The sequence below is a fragment of the Papio anubis genome, unplaced genomic scaffold (genome assembly GCF_008728515.1).
Source record: "Papio anubis isolate 15944 unplaced genomic scaffold, Panubis1.0 scaffold281, whole genome shotgun sequence".
Lineage (NCBI taxonomy): Eukaryota > Metazoa > Chordata > Mammalia > Primates > Cercopithecidae > Papio > Papio anubis.
In genome coordinates this window covers 14,051-39,398 of record NW_022162901.1, presented here as the reverse complement: position 1 = coordinate 39,398, position 25,348 = coordinate 14,051, and the positions used below count along the sequence as shown (strand labels likewise).

The following is a 25,348-nucleotide window of genomic DNA, read 5'->3' as shown; positions in this document are numbered from 1 at the left end:
GAAGAGGAATATTGCTGAAATATATCATGATATAGACATTTATCTCTTCATCTCATTGTATCTTTTACATTGCTTTAAAAAACTTATTTTTTAAATAATTGTAGACATGTGTACAAAAAATTGTACAGAAAGAGCCTCGATTGACTTCACTTGCCTTCCCCTGAGGTTAATATATTATATAACTCCCATACAATGATCAAAATCATGGTATTGACAATGACATAATACTAGGAACTAGGCTACACATCTTACCAAATTTCACTGATTGTTCCACTAATACATTTTTGCTGGAACAAACTTAATTCAGGTTCCATCTTGTGTTTATTTGTTATGAATGATGTTTCATTTTTACATGTATATACTTCTGTGTGAGATCCTTAAAGGTGAGTACTCCTTACATAAAGTGTTTGGCATATATAATTATTAGGCTAATAATTGTGAAATAAATAAACCCTGCAAGGTTTTGTTTAAACTTAATTCTAATATTATACCCATAATTGGTATTCAGTTTGTTTGTTTAGTAATTCATTTAGCAATGAATGATATTGAAATTTGAAGTATATACATTGGGTACATCTAATGGGATAAGTAATACAAGTCAAGCAAAAAGGTAGCCAGTTTCTTAAAACAACTCTTTAAAGCCACTATGTTGAAATAAGTAGAGAGCATAAATATAAGAGATAATAAAGTAAAACATAAGAAATACCTTAGGGAGATAATTTTGAATTTCATTTTGAAATGTGTAATTGGCATGGGATTAATAGAGAAGAGAGGGAAGTGAGTTTTGCAGAGGATATATAAAGCAACAGAAGTACAAGACCAGCATATGAGCATAAAATATGATAGTCCAGGAAAGAGAATATTTCTTTCTTTTTTGAAATCAGGCAGATAAAATTTATTAAAGACCCTCATCCAAATAAACAAGTAAGTCTTTTGAATGATGAATTTCTTTTCTGACCTCATATGAATTTTGTCTGATTGATAGAAATTTGCTCTTTGCTTTATTTCATCCACTCATCCATCTATTCATTCATACTTTATTTATTTATTTGTTTGTTTTTTGAGACAGCGTCTCTGCAATCTTGCCTCATTGCAGCCTCTGCCTATCAGGACCAAGCAATTCTCATGCCTCAGCCTCCTGAGTATCTGAGATTATGAATGTACATCACCACGCCCAGCTAATTTTTGTATTTTTAGTAGAGATGGGTTTCAACATGTTGGCCAGGTTGGTCTCAAACTCCTGGTCTCAAGTGATCTACCCACCTCAGCTTCCCAAAGTGTTAGGATTATAGGCCTGCACCATCGTGGTTGGCCTTATTCCTACTTTTGATATCTCAGAAGTCTGTAATCATACGAACTAATTGCCTACTGGGAGAAGGGAGATGGATTTGGAAATAATAATTCAGACTGAAATGCAGATTTTCTCTTCAGTTATGTGGCTCCTATAAGATATCATACAAGTTGTTTAAAAAAATCTCCAGTTTGAAGGACAATGTACCTGGTTACTCAGCTTAATAGAAAGATAGTAATTGCATTCTTCAGTTACTGATTTATACAATATATTAATGATGCCAGTTGTTTTCTGAAGAGGGTGCACAATTGTCAACTACTCTCTTTTTATTTTACCAAATGCATAGTAATATATTTATTTTTTCATTGGGAAACAAAATTTGTTACCTGGCTACGTGCATATTTTTCGATAACTCAAAATCTTGAATTTTGTTTGTAAGTGACTGGAAAGCTTTGCTTTTTCTGGAGTGTGATGGCTCTAATAGAGTGAGATTTTAACTTAAGCTTGGCATTATCTTGGGTGAAAAGAATTAGCACACTTAATGCAGCTACTTTCCTTCTCCTGAGACTTTAATTCTCCTTCAAATGACCAGTTGAGAAGGCAGTCTCTAAGGACTAACTGGCATAATATTCAATGTTTTGTTTTTTACCTGAAAACCAAGTAATTGAAAGCCAACTGCATAGCTGGTAAAAAACAGCCAGATAATGTTAGAATGTTTATTGAACTTAAAATATTAGATCAACATTTCTTCATCTTTTAATAAGGAAAACACGTTTGGTACTATAAGACATCTTGAAAAACATGATATTTTTTAAATGATGATATTTGTGAGGAGAATTTAGATGAATATGAGGTTGTGTTACAGCTCTGTTTGCTTACATTAAAAAATTGGCAAACCCATTTGATTTGGGAAGAAATGTTCTCAGTCACAAGTATCAATGGTGTGGCCTTTTTACTTAACCATCCATATTTAGTCAGCTGTTAAAATGTATAAACCAAACTCCTTATTATCTCTTGCAACACTGCTCCCTCCTTTCTATATTCTGTCTCTATTAGTGACATCATAATGTGTGCAGTTGCTCAGATCAAACTCACAGTGTTGGTCATTTGCATGTGGGGTCACTCTGGACAATTTGTACACTGCACTTGTATCTTCCTGGCATTGATCACTCTGAAATTTTACGCTTTGTTTAAGAGATGTTTCCCGTAGAAGGTAGCGTGTCTGCTTCTTAATTCTAGACCTTAGACCATTTTCTGGCATGAAATAAGCAATACATATCTGAGGAATAATTGCAGGATTAAATGAGTGAATAATTTATTTCTGTCTGTTATATCTAATTAGCCTTCAAGAGCTGTTGGTTTTACTTTTGAAATATCTCTCATTATTTTAAGTTCTGTGGTACATGTGTACGATGTGCAGGTTTGTTCCCTAGGTAAATGTGTGACATGATGATTTGCTGCACCTATCAACCCATTACCTAGGTATTAAGCTCAGCATTCATTAGTTATTTCCTGATGTTCTCCCTCCTCGCTCCCCCGACCACAGATCCCACTGTGTGTTGTTTCTCTCCTTGTGTCTATGTGTTCACATTGTTTAGCTCTCACTTGTAAGTGAGAATAGGCAGTGTTTGGTTTTCTGTTCCTGTGTTAGTTTGCTGAGGATAATGGCTTCTAGCACCATTCATGTCCCTGCAAAGAACATGATCTCTTTCCTTTTTATGGCATAGTATTCCATGGTGTGTAGGTATCACATTTCTTTATCCAGTCTACCATTGATGGGCATTTAGGTTGATTCCATGTCTTTGCTATTGTGAACAGTGCTGCAATAACCATACACATGCATGTATCTTTAAAATAGAATAATTTATATTCTTTTGGACATATACTCAGTAAAAGGATTGCTGGGTCAAATGGTATTTCTAGTTGTAAGTCTTTGAGGAATCACCACACTGCCTTCCACAATGGTTGAACTAATTTACATTCCCACCAACAGTGTAAAAGCATTTCTAATTCTTTGGAGCCCCACCAGCATCTGCTGTTTCTTGACTTTTTAATAATAGCCATTCTGACTGGCATGAGATAGTATCTTTTGTGGTTTTGATTTGCATTTCTCTAATGACCAGTGATGTTGAACTTGTTTTCATATGTTTTTTGAACATATATATGTTCACACATATGACTTCCTTTGAGAATTGTCTGTTCATGTCCTTTGCCCACTTTTTAATGGAGTGGTTTGTTTTTTTCCTTTGAATTTGTTTAAGTTCCTTGTAGTTGCTGGATATTAGACCTTTGTCAGATAGACAGATTGCAAAAATTTTCTCCCGTTTTATAGGTTTTCTGCTCTGATGGAAGTTTCTTTTGCTGTGCAGAAGCTCTTTAGTTTAACTAGATCCCATTTATCAATTTTTGCTTTTGTTGCAATTGCTTTTGATGTTTCTGTCATAAAATATTTGCCCATGCTTATGTCCTGAATGCTATTGCCTAGATTGTCTTCTAGGGTTTTTATAGTCTTGGGTTTTACATTTAAGTCTTTAATCCATCTTGAGTTAATTTTTGTATAAGGCATAAGAAAGGGGTCCAGTTTTTGTTTTCTGCATATGGCTAGCCAGTTTTCCCAGCACCATTTATTACATAGGAAATCCTTTCCCCATTTCTTGTTTTTGTCAGGTTTGTAGAAGATCAGATGGTTGTAGATGTGTGGTGTTATTTCTGAGGCCTGTATTTTGTTCCATTGGTCTATGTGTCTGTTTTTTGTGTCAGTACCATGCTGTTTTGTTACTGTAGCTTTGTAGTATAGTTTGCAGTCAGGTAGCATGATGCCTTCAGCTTTGTTCTTTTTGCTTAGGATTGTCTTGCCTATATGAGCTATTTTTTGGTTCCATATGAATTTTTAAATTTTTTTTTTCTAATTCTGTGAAGAATGCCAATGGTAGTTTAATGGAAATAGCATTGACTCTATAAATTACTTTGGGCAGTATGGCCATTTTCATGATATTGATTTTTTCTTTCCATGAACATGGAATGCTTTTCCATTTGTTTGTGTCCTCTTGAATTTCCTTGAGCAGTGGTTTGTAGTTCTCCTTGAAGAGGTCCTTCTCTTTCTTCATTAGCTGTATTCCTAGGTATTTTATTCTCTTTCTAGCAATTGTGAATGGGAATTTATTCATGATTTGGATCTCTGCTTGTCTGTTTTTGGGGTATAGGAATGCTTGTAAGTTTTGCGCATTGATTTTGTATCCTGAGACTTTGCTAAAGTTGCTTATCAGCTTAAAAGGTTTTTCGGCTGAGATGATGGGGTTTTCTAGATATAGGATCATGTCATCTGCGAACAGAGACAATCTGACTTCCTCTCTTCCTCCATGAGTACCCTTTATTTCTTTCTCTTGCCTGATTGCCCTGGCTGTAACTTCCAATATTATGTTGAATAGGAGTGGTGAGAGAGGGCATCCTTGTCTTATGCCAGTTTTCAAAGGGAATGCTCCTAGCATTTGCACATTCAGTATGATATTATCTGTGGGTTTGTTATAAGTGACTCATTATTTTGAGGTATGTTCCTTCGATACCTGGTTTATTGAGAGTTTTTATTATGAAGGGATGCCGGATTTTATTGAAGGCCTTTTCTACATCTAGTGAGGTAATCATGTGGTTTTTGTCTTTAGTTCTGTTTATGTGATGAATTATGTTTATTGATTTGCATAAGTTAAGCCAGCCTTTGATCCAGGAATGAAGCTGACTTGATCATGGTGGATAAGCTTTTTGATGTGCTGTTGGATTTGATTTGCAGTATTTTTTTGAGGATTTTTGTATTGATGTTCATCAGGGATACTGGCCCGAAGTTTTCTTATTTTGCTGTATCTGTGCTAGGTTTTGGTATGAGGATGGTGCTGGCCTCGTAAAATGAGTTAGGGAGGAGTCCCTCCTTTTCAATTGTTTGGAATAGTTTCAGAAGAAATGGTACCAGTTCCTCTTTGTACCTCTGGTAGAATTCAGCTGTAAATCCATCTGGTCCTGGGCTTTTTTTGGTTGGTAGGCTATTTATTACTGCCTCAATTTCAGAACTCTTTATTGATTTATTCAGGGATTCAATTTCTTCCTGGTCATGCATAGGCTCAAAATAAAGGGATGGAAGAAAATTTACTAAGCAAATGGAAAGCAGAAGAAAGCAAAAGTTGCAATCCTAGTTTCTGATAATACAGACTTTAAACCAATATGTTTACATTTTTATTATCATCATATTTTTCTATATACTGCCTTCATTTCTACATTGAAGTCCTCCTAGTTTCCAGTAGTTTTTGCTAAATTATTTGATGTGATAAATTTGCTTAATTACTGAACCAGTTTTAAAGCCCTTATCAAGTCACTTTTTTTGCTAGTGGAGATATTCTTAATGCCTTATTAATTATATGGTGTAGCTTTTGATCCATGTTAATAATAACAGCATGAGTGATAGTGGCTTGCATTTCTGAGCACTTACTGTATACACCAGATGCTGCTCTAAATATTTTAACATACTACTTTTCATCTTCATAATGACTCTATAATTAGGTTGTGTTACAATTTTGATTTAAGCTACCAGGAAACTAAGAGGGAGAGAGGTTAATTGGCTTGCCAAAGTTTTCACAGTTAGTAAATATTGAAGACAAGCATTGACCCCAGGAAGCATGGTTCAGGGTCAATGTGCTTACTCACTGTTCAACTGTGTATTTGTTATAACACAGGCTTATTGAGATTTGAAAAGAGTGAGAGCTTAAGATGCAAATTATGGCTAAATAAAGAAAAGTTTATTAAAGTAATAGGGTTGAGCTAGAAAGAAGAACATAACTGATACATCGAAAGGCTTTCTAAAATAAGAAATATGAGAAAGTATATGCATTTATTCTCAACCCATATTGAACATGTACTGTATTTCAAGCACTGTCCTTGGTGCTGAGATCATATTTCTAACATTGGATAAATCTGTGTAAATGCAATAATCAAGTTATATACATATATATATATTATATTACATATATGTATTTTTTTTGAGACAAAGCCTAGCTTTATCACCCAGAATGGAGTGCAGCGGCACAATCTTGGTTCACTACCACCTCCACCTCTGTACTCAAACTCTCCTCCTCGGTCAGCTTCCTGAGTAACTGGGACTATAGGTATGCACCAACATACCCGGGTAAGTTTGGTATTTTTTTGTAGAGACAGAGTTTTGCCATGTTGACCATGCTGGTCTCAAACTCTGGAGCTCAAGCGATTGGCCTGCCTTGGCCTCTCAAAGTGTTGGGGGTAGAGAGTGAGTCACCCTGCCTGGCCTAAAATACATTTTAATGAAAAAAAAAATTAATCTTCCTAGACAATATTTTTGAGAACACATTTTCTTACGCATGATATGGTTTCAGTTTGAAGATGTAGAACACCTCTTCATGGTGGCCATGGATTTGTGCTGCTCGAGTATCTTCATGATAGCCTGCCATGAAGAGTACAGTTCATTAATAGTCTTTATTCGTAGCACTTTTGGATCTTCCAGCATTCTCGCCAATGATTTGCATTCAGTGAGTTGCTCCAAGCCAAGGACCAAGCATGGAGTTACAAGTACCAAACCACTCTACCAAAGGACAGACGATGCTTGGGAATTCCCTTTCAGTTTGGCCGAGACTTCCTCAGATCTGCATTTCAGTCTGAAACTTTTATACCTAATTTTTCCCTCTCTCCTTTCACAGATTTTAGAGCTACATCTTGGTGGGGAGGCTGCTTTTGTCTGCTACCTCTCTCCTTTAGCTTTTTGGGGCATATCCCTCAATAAATATCGAGGATTTCTGAACCCATTGTGATGTCTGTTTCTCAAAGGCACTGACTGCCATGCTATATGAATTTAGAGTCTTTTGCAACAAGAATTTCATGATCTTTTATGCATACTCTTTATGTGCCACTTAATTCAATCAGAATTCCAACAGCGTATTTGACTGTATAAGATTATTCACCAGGCAAGGCCTGAGTACAGGGGCACATTATCATCAGGCATTCATGGGGACATTACTTCCTTTAACATTCTCTTTCAAGACAGGGAAGTGCCATATATAACAAAGAAGAAAGTGCCTTTAAACAAGCCTTTTGAGTTTTTTACTTCCGTTTGACGCTAAGTGTTTGCCCAGAGATAGTCATAAAAAATTGTAAATATTTCAATTAAATTTATAAAAATATGATTTTCTTCCAGGCATAGCATACATTTAATCTTAATATTAAGCATTAAAATGACAAAAACCACATTACAGAAAATCAGAGTACCACTTGTCTGTCTTCATGATTATAGATTTCTGTCCTTTCACTGTTTCCCTTTTTAAAAAGACCATATTCACCCTCAGCACTTCCTATTTATGTGCCTCATCCATAGCCTAATTAAAAACTGATGGAAAAGCCCACCTGCAGAGAATCACCATCCCTCTGTGGCTCTTAACCCTCTATTTCACCTGTTTCGTTATAGGATGCAAAACACAAAACTCTGGCAGTCTACAGATGACAGAAATAATCACTCTAAAATAAATTTCATGTCATTTTATTTTTTTAATTAGCAAGGATTTTTTTAGCAAACTATTATTGCTCAATGTGTTTAAGAAGTAGATGCAGCTTGTAATGAATCACATTCTTCTAATTTCCTAGTTTTTCTCACTAACTAACAAATCATAAAAGACCTTATCAAGTCTCTCTAGCTATTTTGGGCCCTCAACTCTGCTGGTTATTCTTACCAGGATTGATTTCTCTGGTAAATATAATCTTCACAAATCCAGACAGAATAAAGTTAACAGTATTTGTTTTGCAGAATTGTATGGGATTTTATTGATAAATAGCATTCAAGATGCCATAGGAAGTTGAGAGTAGAAATTGAAACCTGATTCTGTGAAAAAGTCTTCATAAGTTCCAAATTTATATTAATTTCCTAAGCCTCCTCACCAGTCTAACATGGAGGTCACCCACATCTGTAAGAATATGAAAGACTAGGCCAGCCATTATGGATGATGCTTATAGGCATTTTGAAAGGATGAGGCGGGAAGATCATTTGAGGCCAGGAGTTCGAGATCAACCTCGACAACATAGTGAGACTTTGTCTCTACAAAAAATTAAAAACAAAATTAGCTGGGTGTGGTGGTACAGGCCTGTAATTCCAGGTACTTGGAAGGCTGAGGTGGGAGGATTGCTTAAACCCAGAAGTTCAAGGCTGCAGTGAGCTGTGATCATGCCATTTAACTTCAGCCTGGCAGCCTGGGCCGCAGAGCGAGATCATGCCTTTGATTAAAAAAAAAAAAAAAAAAAAAAAAAAAAAAGTGAGAGACTAAAGGCAGATAGAGGAAGAGAAAGAGACTATTCAAACAAGGACAAAAGCACTTATACCACAATACTGGCCAATCATCTTATTATTTTCACAGTGTTCTATTTTTGCCAATCTCAACGTATCTTTTGCATACCAGAGGGTCATAAGAAATAACAGGCAACAAAGATGCATAAAATCCTTGGCAAAATCATTGAACAATCAGCTAGAATATTAGAATAATTAAAAAAAATCTAGAGCAGGTGTTGTCATACTATGACTTGCAGACCAAATGTAACTTGCCACCTGTTTCTGTTAAAAAAATATTATTGGAACACAGACATGTCCATTTATTATGTATTACTGATATATATGTATTACTTTCACACTGATGCAGAAGAGTTGAGCAGTTGCAGCAGAGACCATCTGGCCCTCAAAGCCTAAAGTATTTACTTTTCCCCTTTAGGGGAAAAGTTTGTTGATCCCTAGTCTAAAGATATATCTAAGAATGCAATTTAATCATGGCAGGGGAAAGTTTTCCTGACTAATGAGAAAGGTATTCAATTAATACCACATCACCAATGTGAATATAAACAATATCCTTGATTATGTCTGAAAAACATATGTAGAGTTTGTTTCTTTAAGAAAATGTTTATGTAATGTTCATGCAATTTTCAAACTTCTAAGATAAAATAATTTAAATTATCTGGATTATAAACAGGAAACAGTACATATCACTTTTAGTTATGATAATGACCTATATAATTGAGACTTTCTGTTTCATAAGCTTGGTGAATAAAGGTTCACTGATTACTGTGGCTTTTTCTCAGAGTGACATGAGCAAAGACAACTAACTTTTCATTTCTCTGCCACTTTTTCTGCCTTTGATAGACTCTGTTAGTCAAGAGAACTGAAAATGATGATGTAGTAATATGTAAAATAATGTTTCTGCTCTGTCAACAAATTGAAAATTTGTATATGTCTGCAACTTTACTGATATTTCCTTTTCTGTTTGCTTTACAATTTTCCTTTAAAAGAAAAATGAAACAAAATTATATATACCAAAACACCACTTACCATTTCTCTTAGCCCTCCCTATATCCTTTAAAGTTGGTATATATCACTCTCATGGATTTGTAACACTATATTCTATTGCTTTATGTGTGTTCAATTTTACATTAACAAAGTCATACTGAGAACACGTTTGCAACTGAATTTTCTAATGAATATTGTTTTTAGTATTTATCTTTGTTAATATATTTAAATCTAATTCATTCCTTTTATCCTGAACTGAAGTAGCCAAAGCCAAAAATAGACATTGTTTTAAGAACTTTAGAAATATTAAAACTTTTATTTTGATTACTTAAATGTTGATAAACCTCTTTATGTCTAAGCCACTGCATTTAGTCATTCTTCTACTGAGAAAGAATTAGTTTGTTCCATTTATTTATTATTTATACAAATGGGCACAGTGAATATCTTTATACATCACTTTATTTTACACTTTCTTTGCACATCACTTTCTTATAAAGAAAACAAGAGTTTCTTTAGTATACTCACTTTAGAGTGTGTGCTCTTTAAAATGACTAAACATTACCAAATTACTCTCTCAAGTTGTCCCACAAGCATGGTTGTTCTAAAAAATTTGCATTTTTTTCATTGCTAAAATAAATAGATTTTAGTATTGTCCAATTATTTTCTCTTATGCGAATTGTCCTTTTATAAACTTTTTCTCTTTTTTTTTTCTGTTGTGTTGTCTCTTCTCGGCAGATGAAAGACAATACTTCAAAACTTTTCTATATTAATTTATTGTCAGTTATTTATTTATATGGACATATTTAGAAATGTAGACATTTGACCATTTAAAAACTGCATAATAATCAATATTGTTCAGCCTAAGACACATATCTTCTCTAGTCTATGAATTATCTAGCAACTTTTTATGTGAGACAACTATGCTTAAACATAGGATGATAGGCCAAGTTTTGAGTGAGGACGCTTATGAATAAACCCTCTAATTACCCAAGCTCTATGTCGAGGGAAACCTCCTAATTGTGATGCAGAAAGAAAAAGTTCAAACAGAGTATGGTGGCCCTGAGCTCAGAAGGCAGAGATTAGAATCTTGTCAGGTAAAGCAGTTGAAATTTGCAATCACTAGAAAGCAGCTGAACAATGAAAATAGAGGGAGAGAGGATGAAGCAGAAGTCTGCATGGAGGCTCTCTACAAGGCCTTGGCTGTGGGTAGTATTATGGTTTCTCCAGAGAAGATTGTGTGAAATTATCAGCTGCTTTTGGGTTGAGAGGAGAACAAAATAAATAGAAGTCAATCAATGTGATAGCAGACATTTGAGTTCCAGCACAGCCAGAGTGGAGAGACCTTGTTAACACGTGGATATTTAATTGATATGGCAGAAAGATCACACCTTTGACATAAGGCCCACATTATATAATAAGGCCGACTTTAGACTTCCCTAAATCTTAAAACATAGCCAAACCAAAATATGTGAGAGAGTAAGAACTAGCAGTTTGAACACTCGCAAGTTAGAAGAGGTAAATCCATCCTAACACAACATAAATCTAAGCCCGTATATGTTTAAAAAGTTCAATCAATAGTTGCCTAGGGAAGAAAAATCAACACTATGCAGAGAAAGATAACATAATGCAGAATCTATATAATATATCAATTATAATATCCAAAATATAATAAAAATACCATTTCTCCAAAGAAATATGAAATATTGATGCATAGCCAAAAAAATATAGAGAGGGAATAGAAACACACTCCAAGATGGCTCAGATGTGAGACTTAGGAGACAAATCTTAAAACAATATTATAAGTTCATTGGAGGACTTCAAGAAAAATATGGTCTTAATGACTAACTACATAAAGAACCTCAGTAGAGAAATAGAAATTAAAAATGCAACAAAATGGAAATACTAAAGAAGTGATGCAATAACTGGAGTGGAAAGTTTACAGTGGGCTTAATAGTAGCTGGGAGTAGCTTTCTTTAAAAAAATGGAAAGTTAAATATAAACCAAAAGGCAGTATAAGATAACTGGGGATTGTATAACTCATTAGTTAATTCTATCAGAAGAGTGTAGAATAAAATTTGAAAACAAAACAAATGAAAGCAAAATAGGGCCATATTGACATATGAGCCCTATTAGACCAATAATTATATTATATATATATGGACTAAACATTCCAATTTTAAGTCAGAAATTGTCAGGCAATTAAAAGACAAAACAACTATCAGAGATGTAATCAAGATGTGCTTTAAATATAGAGGTGAAAGAAAGAGGAAAAAAAGATATACCATGCAAACACTAAACAGAAGAAAGAAGATATGCCTATATTAATATCAGCCAAAGTAGGCTTCAAGACAAGAAATGCTATCACAGGATATTTCACTTGCTAAAGAAACAATTTATCAAAAAGACCTAACACTCCTAGATGTAAGTGTAAAAGCTCTTTAACAGTATATATAAAACAAAACTTACATGACAAATCTCCAATGAGAGAAAAAGAGACAAATTAATTTTCAGGGTTGAGAATTTTAAGCCACTCTTCCCAGTATTTGATAAAATGAGTAAGGATCTGATCAAAACTGTCAACCGATCTCATTTAATTTTTCATATCACTGGATATAAAAACTACAGAATATGTATTCAAGTGCATATGGAATATTTATCAAGATAGACCATATGTTGGGCCATAGCACAAATCTTAATATATTTCAACTGATATAAATACAGCACAGTAGTTCTCTGAAAAGAATGGAATTACATTAAAGATAAAAAATCTAGAACATTCCCCAGTATTTGGAATTATGTAACCTACTCTTATTAAAAGTTATACAGTAAGAAAATTAGAAAATGTTTTCAGCTCAAAGTATTTTCAGCTTGACATAACAGGAGTTTTTAATGAAACACAAGTTCATAAAAAACTCGTATTAAGATATGTCAAGCTCTCTGAAAATAATAAAATTAAATTAGAAACCAAAACTCTAGACAGTTCCAACATTTTAAAATTATATAACATACTTATTTGATTTCAGATGAAGCATTATTGAGATGTATTTAGAGACATTATTTATACAAGTTTCTGCCCAAGGCTTATCTTTGGAGGAAACAGAATAACATGTGTTTATGCATACTCAGAAGAAAACTCCTTGCTCAACTTGAAAGTTATTTGGTAATAAATGGTAAGACTAAATATTTCCATACACTGTACATATGTATATATATTTGTAATAATGTTTTTAAACATTGTTCAGGTAAAATAATGGTGACAGCTTTGTATTAAGGATACATTTTTTAAGTCTGAGAAATAAATTTCAATCAGTATTTTTAAAATGAATATTTCCTTTTAAAATAAACAGTGCTTTTACTGAAACTGACTAACTCTGTTTCCAAGCCAAGGCAATTTGAAACAGTCTGTTTTATAAGTGTCCTCAGTGGAAGAACCCAATTTCCTGACTATGTTGGTTTTCAATGAATAAAAAAAAAAAGTCTCAAAGAAAAGATGATATATTTCTGAAACAGAATAAAAGTAACAAAGAAAAGTTGAATCAATTACTGTAGAAAATCTTAGCAAATTTTCAAAAGTAAATTCTTTTTAATTAAGTTTTCAATAGAAAATTTATCCCGTTCCTTTCAAGGGCATACACTTTTTTTCAAACCTGCTATGAATGTATATAGCTGGGATGATTCATTTTGTTAAGCTGAGGTAAACATAGTCACATTTTATAACTTTTCTCTCAAGATCTAACCTGCCCATATTAATAAGGAGTCCATTCTTTCTCTTTTGTATTTATTCCAAATCTGAAATTCAGAAATGTTCAAGAATCAAGGAACTTTACTCAATCTATCTATTTTATCAATCAATCAAATTGCAATTTTGATATGAATGATATTGATAAGTACTATAATCTTTTCAAGAGGGAGGGTAATACTCTTCCTAGTGAGTATAGGTTGTAACTAAGTCTTTTGTATTGTAAAATACAATTTAACCAATGTGCTGATGAATATACAAATGTAATAAACAGAATGCATTTGGTGAACTTGTCTTTCTGAAAATTTCCCAGAGCAGAGAGCATTTAATTTCATTTATTTGTTCATTCAGTCATTTTTTTCATTTATTCATGTGTTCATTCCAAATAACAGGTATTACATGTCTACTGATGACTGAGAACTCAGTTTTACAAGGCACTTGAAAATTAAAATGATTCTAAAATATATAACATAAAAATCTATCAACTTAACAAGATTTGTAAGAGTTCCAGTTATTAGTATGAGTAATATATTGGAAATATAAAATTATCTATACTAACAATGTATTCTTTTTCATCTTTCTTTTTACTTATCTATTTCTTTCCGTTTTATAGACCTTGATCTCTATTTTAATAAACATGTAACAAAAAGCATCTCACTTATGGCAGATCAAGATTTTTAAAAAAATTTTATAAATTCATTTGTTGTGATGGTTAATCTTATGTGTCAATTTGATGTGCCATGGGGTGTCTAGATTAAGCACTATTAATTAATTTATTTATTTTTTGAGATGTAGTCTTGCTCTGTTGCCCAGGCTGGAGTGCATTGGTGCCATCTCAGCTCACTGCAACCTCCACCACCCCGGTTCAAGCCATTCTCCTGCCTCAGCCTCTGGAGTAGATGGAGTAACAGGCACCTGCCACCACACCTGACTAATTTTTGTATTTTCAGTAGAAATGGGGTTTCACCATTGTTGGTCAGACTGATCCAGAATGCCTAAGCATTATTTCTGGATATCTTTGTGAGAGTGTTTCTGAGTAAGATTAGCATTTGAATCAGTGAGCTGAACAAAGTAGACTGCCCTTCCCAAGGTGGGTGGACATCACCCAATCTGTTAAAGACCTAATAGAAAAAAAAAGAAGGGAGGAATTTACTTTTTTACTTCTGGCCTATCTGCTTGAGCTGGGACATTGGTTTTTTTTTTTTGCCCTTAGAATGTGATTTGCACCATTGGCTCTCCTAAGAGCCAATGCATACTCAAGAGTACGTTCTCAGGCCATTAGACTCAGACTGAAATTATACCACCGGCTCTCTTGGGTCTTCAGCTTATGGAGGGCAGTTCATAGAACTTCTCAGCCTCCATAGTCACATAAGCCAATGCCTTATAATAAATCTCTCTCTCTCTCTCTCTGTACATATATCTATTCATATATAATACATAATTTTATGTAGTTCTTAATATGTATTATATATCCTATTTGTTCTATTTCTCTGGAGAATTCTGACTAATACACTAAGTATATATTATTAAAAGAAATACTTTCTGGAATAACCAATGTCCAAAACAGCTAAGTGGAAATTCCCTAGTTAATGCAACTTGCAACTCAGTTGACATTTGGTAAAACTAAGAAGTAGTAAAAATGTTGTCTCCTATCACTGTCAGTAATGTGCAGTCCATAAGAATGACACTTAGCTCTAGGGCTTTAGAACTGACAGTCATTTCTTTGATAATAGAAATTTAAAAATGTACCAGTTCTACAAAAGTAAGTTTATTTAGATGAATATATATTTTTTCAATGTAGATATTGGGACTTAATGAGGCATGAATTATAAAATCGAAAACAGTTTAAAATCTCTACTTACAATTCATTCAGCCTATTGAAATTAAGTATTCCTGCTGGGATAGTTATTAAGGTATTGTTTTTCAGCTCTGAACTCACCTTCTATTTGCTTTATGGTTCTGCACCTGGGATTCTGAAAACTATATTCTTCCTTTGCCAAAGCCTGTTAAAGTATTCCAATAGCGTGCACTGGAGAGAAAATAAGCAGCAGGAGGTATGAAAAAGAAGTGCTGCTTCCATTTTGTTTTTTATTATTAGAGCCATCTCAGTAAAGGACCTTCCTATAACAATAGCAATTCATTCTAGTGTTTATTTTTTCCCTCTGCTACTTCCAGATTCAGCCTTTGGAGGGTACCAGCAGCAGTCAGGCAGCGACCTCATCAGATACCTGAGGCCCAGGTCCAGGCCCTCACCTTCACACTTCTAGCTTCTGATAACACCCGATTCCTCCTTTACTGTCCCAGCCTTAGGAGATGGAGCTGCCTTGCACAGTTCCTATTCATGACTGAAACTTTGTATGCATAGATTTCACAGGTAAGAGAGATTGTGATAACAATACTTGTTATCATTTATCTTTTTGATAATAGCCATCTGAATAGGTGTGATATCTTGTTATGGTTTTGAATTGCATTTCCCTGATAATAGTTATGATAAGCACTTACTGGCCATTTATATATCTTTGCAAAACTGTTTAGTTAGGTCCTTTGCCCACTTTGAAATTGGGTTATTTTGTTTTATTTTATTTTTATTTTACTCTTCAATTATTTGATTTCTTTATATATTTTGGATATTAATCAACATATGTTGGTTTACAGATATTTTCTTCCATTCCATAGGTTGTTTCTTCATCGTGTTGATTGTTTTCTTTGTTGTGCAGAGGATGATTTTTGGTTCGACACTATTCAATTTCTGTAGTTTTGCTTTTGTTGCCTGTGTTTTTGGGGTCATATCCAAAAATTATTTCCCAGAACAATGTCAAGGAGTTTTTCTCTTACTGTTTTCTTCTATTCATTTTATAGTTTCAAATCTTATGTTTAAGTCTATAATCCATTTTGAGTTGACTTTAGCATGTTGAGTGAAATAAGGGTGCAATTTCAGTCATTTGCATGTGGATATTCAGTTTTCCCAAAATCATTTATTAAAAAGAATATCCTTTCCCCATTGTGAATTCTTGGAACTTATGTCAAACATAAGATGACTGTAAATGTCTGAATTTATTTTTGGGCCTTCTATTCTGTTTTATTAATCTAGATGTTAATTTTAAACCAGTACCTTACTCTTTTGATTACTGTAGCCGTGTAATATATATTGTGAAATCAGGAAATTTGGTGCCTCCAGCTTTGTCCTGCTTGCTCAATATTACTTCAGATGTTCATGTACTTTTTTTTTTTTTTTTTTTTTTTTGAAACGGAGTCTTACTCTGTCGCCCAGGCTGGAGTGCAGTGGCTTGATCTCAGCTCACTGCAAGCTCCACCTCCCGGGTTTACGCCATTCTCCTGCCTCAGCCTCCGGAGCAGCTGGGACTACAGGCGCCCGCCACCTCGCCCGGCTAGTTTTTTGTATTTTTTTTAGTAGAGACGGGGTTTCACCATGTTAGCCAGGATGGTCTCGATCTCCTGACCTCGTGATCCACCCGTCTCGGCCTCCCAAAGTGCTGGGATTACAGGCTTGAGCCACCGCGCCCGGCCGATGTTCATGTACTTTTGTGGTTCCATATAAATTTTAGGGTCTTTGTTTTTTATTCCTCTGAAAAATACCTTTGGGATTTCTGTGGGGATTTCATTGAATCTTTAAATTGCTTTGTGTAGTATGGACAGTTTAGCGATATTAACTATTCTAATCCATAAACACAGGATATCTTTCCATTTGTGTCTTTTCAATTTCTTTCACCAGTGTTTTAGAGTTTGCAATGTACAGATATTTTTTCTTCTTAGTTGAATTTACTCCTAATTACTGTATTTTTATGCTATTCCAAAAGGGATTGTTTTCTTGATTTATTTTTCAGACAGTTTGCTGTAAGTGTAACTAAATACTGTAAATTAGGTTCATTATGCAATAATTACCAAGTTTTCTGAGTCTGGTAAGGCAGAATGTCCACAGGCAACAAGTTACATGAAGATTTGACTTAGTCTGGATGTCTGGGGCAGCTAGGAGAAGAGCAGCTTCCTGCAGCCATCTCTGCTATGCAAGACTTGAAGATGGTGCAAAATTTATGCACTTTCTATAATAATGTCATTATAATGTAACCCCTTTATAGTGGAGATTTATATCAAATATAAATTAAAGTGTTAGAATTAAAATACATGACTTTAAGAATTTTTTTTTTTTCTTTTGAGACAGTGTCTCACTTCCTGGCCCAGGCTGGAGTGCAGTGGCATGATCTCCACTCACTACAACAGCTACCTCCAGAGTTCAAATGACTCTCCTGTCTCAGCCTCTCGAGTAGCTAGACTACAGGTGGGTGCCAGCATGCCCCGCTAGTTTTTTTATTTTTAGTAGAGATGGGGTTTCGCCATGTTGTCCAGGCTGGTCTCTAACTCCTGGGCTTAAGTGATCCACCCGCCTCGGCCTCCCAAAGTGCTGGGATTACAGGAGTGAGCTACTGTACCTGGCTGACTTTAAGATTTTAAAGATTCTAGGAAGACATTTTATCCTTAATTTTCTCCATACATAACTACACTGATCAGGAAATCATGATTATCAAGTACTTCTATTAAGATTTTGCAAATAGCTTTAAGGGTTCTGATTATACAGGAAAATCAAAATCATATTATGAACTGTGTTTTACCTAAGCGGTCAGCATTCAAAACAAATATTAGAACTTCTATTGGGCTAAGGTTTGTACTTTATCCTACTGCTATCTTGTTATACTTATTTGAAAAATAGATCAACACAGACATTTAAAGAGAAATCTATTTTCTAGAGAATATTTCCATTCACTCTGAAATAGCAGCTCAGCATTTATATCTGACAGTTCTATTTATCAATGTACTGTGGTGTTTGGTAAAAATGATAGGTATGCAGAATGCTTTTCTATCTCATAAGCGGCAATTGTGAGGTATCTGTATGTAGGTTATTCAATCTTACTACCATGTATTCTTTCTGAGAATACAATGAAATGAAAGAATATGTAATTTTCAAGTAGTGTAATAAGGCTAAAGGTTACTGGATTAATAGAAAATTGTTCATTGCCATCTCCTTGCAAAGAACTTCCTGACCACATTGGTCAGCCTGTTAAATCCTTTCATAGCTTGTTTAATTTCTTTTTGCACAGTATTAGATACATGCTTTATTAATTATTTATTGTTTCTTCCATCTTACCAGGATACAAGCTTTATGAAGTCAGGGACTTTATTTTGTTCATCATTGTATCCTGGCACAGTGCCTAACACATTTTAAAGACTCAAAAACAAAGTTTTTAAATTTTCATAGATTGAGGGGTACAAGTGCAGTTGTGTTACGTAGATGTATTGTGTAGTGATGTAGTCTAGGCTTTTATTGTATCTATTACCCAAACAGAGTACCTTGTACCCAATACGTAGTATTTCATCCCTCCCTCCCTCCCCCCTGCCCAACTTTTGGAGTCCCCTGTGTCTATTATTTCAATCTGTATATCTGTACGTACCTATTGGTTAGCTCCCACTTATAAGTGGAAGTATGTGGCTTCAAAAACAATTTTATTTTTAGATTAATGGAGAAAATTTGTGATTCCATTTTATCTCCAGGATTGGCTTATTAGTTATACTTTCTTGGGTTTACAACATACATCATTAACTTATCTCAGTCTAACTTTAAATATTACATTAGTTGACTTATTGTAGAAGGAGAAACTTCCATCTTCTCTATTATATTCTTTACATTATTATTGTCATGTATTTTAGCTTTATATGTTAAAAAAACTCGTAACACATTATATTTGCTTTAAACAGTTAATTATATTTTAGATTAGTATAGACAAGAAAAATGTGTTTTATATTACTGTCATTTTTATTATTTCTGATGCTTTTTATTTCTTTGTGTCATCCAAAGTTCTATCCAGTATGATATTTCTTCTGTCTGAAAAATTTCTTTTACCATTTATTGTATTTCAGATCTACAGGCAATAATATTTCTAAGTTTTTGCTTTTCATTTTTCAAAGACACTTTGCTAGTTATAGAATTTTGGTTGAAAGTTCTTTTCCTTCCAATACTTTAAAAACATTGATAGTTTTTATTGTGGCTTGCATATTTTCTGAAAAGAAATCTTAATGTAATTTTTGTCTTTCTTGGTTTCTCTGTATGTATCTTTTTACTGTAGCTGCCTTAGGGAGTCCTCCTTTTCTTTTATTTTTAGTGGTTTAGTTATGCTATATCCAGGTTTTTGTTTTTCTTTTTGCTATTTTTCCTTTTTGGGGTTTCTTGAGCTTCTTTTTAAATTTTGATGAACTCTCAACCATTACCTCTTCAAGTATGTTATTGTTGCAGTTCTTTCATCTCCTCTGGGACTCCAGTGAAACATACCTTAAATTGTTTGATATTGTCCCTCAGCTCTTGAATGTTATTATACTTCTTTTCTTTACTTTTTCTCTTTGTGTTTCAGTTTAAGGAATTTCAATGGACTTATCTTCAAGTTCACCAATTCTTTTCTCAGCTGAGTCTACTCTACTAATATAGCCATTGAGATCATTCTTCATTGCTGATATGATATATATATATTTTCAACTTAGCATGGACTGAGATCACTCAATCACCTGTATTTACATGGCTGCTGTACTGAAAAGTCTAATAAAGCTTTACTGATACGTTTGGCAGCTCATTTCATTTCCATTTGGTCTCCCTTTGTACCTGGTCTCTCCTAATTCAGTAATAAAGCACAATTTTCTTTACAGCCTGATGATTGGGATCCCCATAGAGAAAGTAGAACCTGCCAGGTCTCTTACAGGATAGGCCTGGAAGCAGCAGTGCATCACTTCTGCAGTAGTTTATTAATAAAGTTAAGTGACAAGGCCAGCCTAGAAAATAAAAGTGACTCTTGTGGCAAAAATAAAATGGGCTCACTCCCTTGGTGAGAAGGTCTTTGGAAGAATGTCCATCATTACTCCCGAATTTGCTTCCAGCAACATTCTGGAGTCATCGTATTTGAAGAAGTGGTCAACAGAGTAATCAGTGAGCTTCAACTATGGTAGAAAAATGACACTATCATATTCTGTAATTTTGTTTAGAATATAATTAGACCGACCCATTTAGCAGTCTGAGAGTTCTCAGCAGCCTATTTGTAAGTAATTTATAACTTGCCCACCAACTAACTCAATTTTTATTAGGACTGATTTAACGCCCTTATGGTGTTCTATAGGCTTTTAAGTCTATTTCAGAGCTTGCAAGTTTAATGCTTTAATTTGATATATTATCCCCTTAAATTCTGTATGTACTATGCACATTTTGATCCTCACAACATATCTAAAAGTATGAGGAGAAACAATACTCTAAAAGGTGACTCATGCAAGGAATCTGTGCCTATCTACATTTGTGTCAGAGTTGATCATAATCAAAATGTATATTGTTTTGCTTTTTTTCCCGACTGTGTTCAAAACAGACATTAACCATTTGCTTTCAGATGAATGGAGACCACTGTGATAATGTTGCTAGGTGATGTTGCAGATGTTTCAGGAGGAGTTCTTAAAACTAGATATTCACTTATGATGATAGAACATGCAATTTTACATGTGGTGGGATTAGAAAATTAAACTATATGTGGATCCATAAGCAAGATTTTCAATGCAAAAAAACTAAGTGTTATTTCTCTCATGCAACAATTATTTCCTAAATATATTTAGCATCTTTTAGTGATTGCTTAGGCTATGACTCAATAAATCTCCAGATTATATTGATAATAATCTTCAAGTTATTGTGTTTTATTTCATTTTATTAGTTTTTATAAGGCTTGCATTACCTAAATGTCATCAAATTGGTTCAAATTGCACCTTCAATGAAAAAGATAACTAGGTACATTGGTGTGCTAGCTGGTAGGTTCTCACATTTTAAAAGGATATAAAGTTATGCCTATCTAAAAGTTAAGTACATGACCCATCAGATATTCCCTTTGATTATGATATTTTTTTCGTTTTGTTAAGAGTCTGTTTTGATATTTAACAATGTCTTGCACATAATGTGCTCAGTACATGTCAATCAAGTGGTTGTTTAAGAAACAAAATACTATATTTTGGTACAGTTACACATTTTGAAATAAACCGTTAATGTCTCTGGCAACAGGATTACATAAATCCATTGGATAGTAACTATCTCATGTAAGAGATTTTTTTTCCTTATATTTACTTTCAGTGCAACCTTATGATCATTGTTAGAATGCTTGAATTTTTTTCATAGCTGTGTAATCAAAAACCTCTTTTGCTGACTCTTTTATCACTTGACACAGGTTAGAAAGGTGAGGGAGGGGAAGAATGGTGAGGGAAAGAATGTTAGAAATTATTGAGAAATTATCTTCTAAGGTAAGTCTAAGATTCTACAATTCTAAAAACTTTAAAACAAAATGACTATTAATTGGTGCTACAGATGAGACTTATCAGTATCAGCTTATATTTTATTTTGGTTTCCATTTTAACATAATATATTTTATTTTAATATAATTTAAGTAAAATAATGCTATTTTATATAATAATAATAAACTATATAAATTTATGCTTTTAATGTTATAATACTGAATTTTTTGAAGGTTTGACATTGGGTTTATACTCAAGAATAATGTATATACCACCGTATGTTACTTTTAAAATTGAAGCATAATTGTAATTGACATGGAAAAGAGATGATAATTTCACTTTCTAGCTAACATCAAGTTGATTGCACGTGGGTATTTTCCAAAACAGCATTTCTCACTCTAAAATTGCAGGAGGCGAGAAAGTGAGGCTTATCGTATTTCATCTAGAAATGCTGAAAAAAGAAAACTGGTTGATCTGTGAAAACATCTTTGTCATCAGATAGTTTTGTTGAAATGCCATTTCAGAGTTTAGATTTTTGATCCTTTCTCCTGCCTTTAGCCACATATATATGCAAATGAAAGGAACATAAAACCATTTATCTTACTGTTTTCCAATGTCAAAATGCAAACTGTTACTTTGAGTCCATCCACGTTTCTTTTTCAGCTGCCTTAATCTTTCATGAAATTTAAATGGAAAAGCTTCATCTTGAACAATATAGTGTGAGTTTGCATTACTCAAAATTAATTTATATTTCAAAAATTTCTATACATAAACTAGTGCTTGAATTTGTCATCGAAAGTTTCATTTTCAAAATTAAATAGTGGACTTGATGTAAACAATCTAATGGGGTTGGAAATAAATTTACCTGCAGGAGTGTGCAGTTAAAAGGACTCCTATTATTCTATCTCATTTCTGAAAATAACAGTTTGCTATGTAGGTCAAGTGGCATTGAATTTATAAACAGCATTGAAGAAAATGCAGAGAGGCCAGGACATTGCTATGGATAAAAATCAGCCACCCTAACCAGGGACCACAAAGGGTTTCACCATAACAGTAACAAATCAGTACATCGCTGCTTCTGACTTGGCAGTTCCCATAATTGCCCTCTCAAGGCATATCTCCAGTATGATCTGCAAGTTGGTCCTCTGGGAATCAATATGGTATCCACAATTTGTCTACTTTCTTGGCCTGGGAAGCTACCTATATCCACAGCTATACAGTCCAAAAATCGCTGCCAGTGCTGGTTGCTGGAGGCCACTGATTTCTGGCTTATGGTTACTGATGCCTGTTGCTGGGTGTGCTAATATACAGGCCAAGCATGCTGGGGTGCCCTCAACTGCTTAAAACAACAATAATGTCCAATGTTGAGAGATTTTTGTGTCTTGTTGCTGAAGCTACTGGTGCTTAATACTGCTGTCACCTTGACTTTTCAAATTTCCAATTTATTAATTCAGACATAGTTTTTGAATCATATCTCTGTTGCCTGAGGATTCAGGCATGAGTCCATGAAGCTTGTATCAGAGGACAGACTAAACGAATGGCACTACTAGTGTTCAACATCTTCCCTCTCTTTGGACACAAGCCAGTTTTATTTTGCACCAACTTTCTCCTTTTGACTCTCTTTTCTCATGGGGTGAGATTTTTTTTATAGTGGTCTCCTTGACAACTTATGAAAACTGAACATTGAAAAACGCAATCTTGGGTCACCTGAAATTAGTAAGACATACCTGAGCTGTAGTGAGAAAATTAGGCACTAATTTTAATAATATCATACCAATAAAGATTAAATAAATGCAATATTTTAAATACAGTTTTACTTTTTTCCCTATTTTATGTTAGTGAGAATATTGGCTGAAGGAGAGGAAGACAGTATTTTACTGTACCAATTGTATTAATCTTTTCTTGGCTTCCAATTATTTTATACTGTAAAAAAGTAAAAAGCTTTAGGAGAAGGCTTTCTCCGGAGACATGAATAGACATTGTTGCTGACGCATATCTATTCTGACTTACTTGTATTAGTATATATAATAGTAGTATATTTGCTAAGAAATGAAAAAAGGCATGTATATTAGCCAGAATTCTCCAGAGAAACAGAACCAATAGGAGAATAAATCTCTCTATATAAATAGATACATGCATGTATATATGTGTGTATATGTATGCATATGTGTGTACACATATATGTACACATATGTACATGTATACACACGTGCATACACACATGTATTACATTTATTTATTATAAGGAATTGGCTCCTATGATTATGGAATCTGAGAAGTTCCAAGAAAGGTAGTGGCAAGCTGAAGACCTAGGAGAGTGCGTGGTGTAGCTCTAGTTCAAGGCCGGAGGTCTGAGAACAAGGAGAGTCAATGGTCTAAGTTCTAGTCTAAGTTTATGAGAAGACCCGTGTTCCAGTTCAACAGCCAGGCAGGTGAATGAAGTTCCATCTTATTCAGCCTTTTCATTCTACTCAGATCTTCAATTGATTAGGTGAAACCCCACATTAGGGAGGGCCATTTGCTTTACTCAAGTCTATCAATTCAAATGTTAATCTCATCTAGAAATATCGTCAAAGACATACTCAGAATCCTGTTTGACCAAATATCTGGGCACCCTATGCCCAGTCAAATTGGCACAAAAAATTAACTCCCACAAGCAGGAGCTGTGTCAGTTTGTATAAGGATTGGAGACAATCTGCTAAACGTAGAACTGCCTGAGATATTTTTTTTTCCCACAAGAGTGACTATAGAATTCACTTTTTATAAGAGGCTACTCTTTTGTTTGAGAAGAAAACAATCCATTGGACCTCTTAGTTAGATGAAAGTAATGCCTTGATCTTACTCTGAAATAGAGATCTTACTCTGAAAATTTAAAAATTTTCCTCCTTATAGGAAGGGTGGCACTTCTTGCAAGATGCTAACTAGGGGAATAATTCTTTCTTCCTTTATGAAAAGCAATAATTTGGATGGATGGGCCTTGAAAATATAATGCTACATGAAAGAGCCAGGCACAAATGGAATGATTCCATTTATATGAATTATCCAGAAGAGGCAAATCCATAGATGAGAAAATACATTAATTGTTGTTAGGGGCTCTGGGAAATATGGGTTCTTTTTGGTGTAATGAAAATGTGATAGAACTAGATACCGGTAATTGTTACAAAATGACACTGGATTTTACACTTTAAGATGGATAAAATGATAAACTTTACATTATGTTTATTTTGCTACAATAAAGGACAACAAACAAAATTTTAAAACCAATGAGTTAAGAGTCTAGAACCCTAGATTCTTAGTGTCGAAAGGATTTATTCCTCATAATGGGAAGTAAACCAGCATCTAAATGATGGTGGGGAGAAGTTGGTGCTTAGGCAAGAGAAATCAAGCAGGTGACCCCATATGAAGGGATTTGGCAAATTGGCTCTATTGGAAGTGATATCAAGGAGTTTAGATTTCTATGCATAACAAACTTCTCCAAAACTCAGCATGTTGAAACAACAAGTTATCATTTTTTATGATTCTGTGTGTTAATTGGGTGGTTCTTCTGTTCCAGGAGGTATGGTTGGGATCACTTATCCAGTTGTCCTCTTCTGGGGAATGGGTGGAGCTAAAAGTTCAGGGAGGGCTCATTCACACTCTGAAGGCTTGGTGCTTCCTGCTAGCCAGGGCTCCT

General features: G+C 34.2%; 1 long non-coding RNA gene across 2 annotated transcripts; it reads left to right on the top strand.

Moving 5' to 3' along the window:
- Window positions 1-2,415: 2,415 nt before the first annotated feature.
- Window positions 2,416-19,992, top strand: LOC116272960. Of its 2 annotated transcripts, XR_004181481.1 has the most exons (5): window positions 2,418-2,504; window positions 12,644-12,790; window positions 15,287-15,413; window positions 15,535-15,733; window positions 19,779-19,992. It is a non-coding gene; the product is annotated as an uncharacterized LOC116272960 (long non-coding RNA). The 2 variants fall into 2 exon arrangements; XR_004181480.1 differs by lacking the exons at window positions 12,644-12,790; window positions 15,287-15,413 and having other exon boundaries at window positions 2,416-2,504.
- The last annotated feature ends 5,356 nt before the right edge of the window (window positions 19,993-25,348 follow it).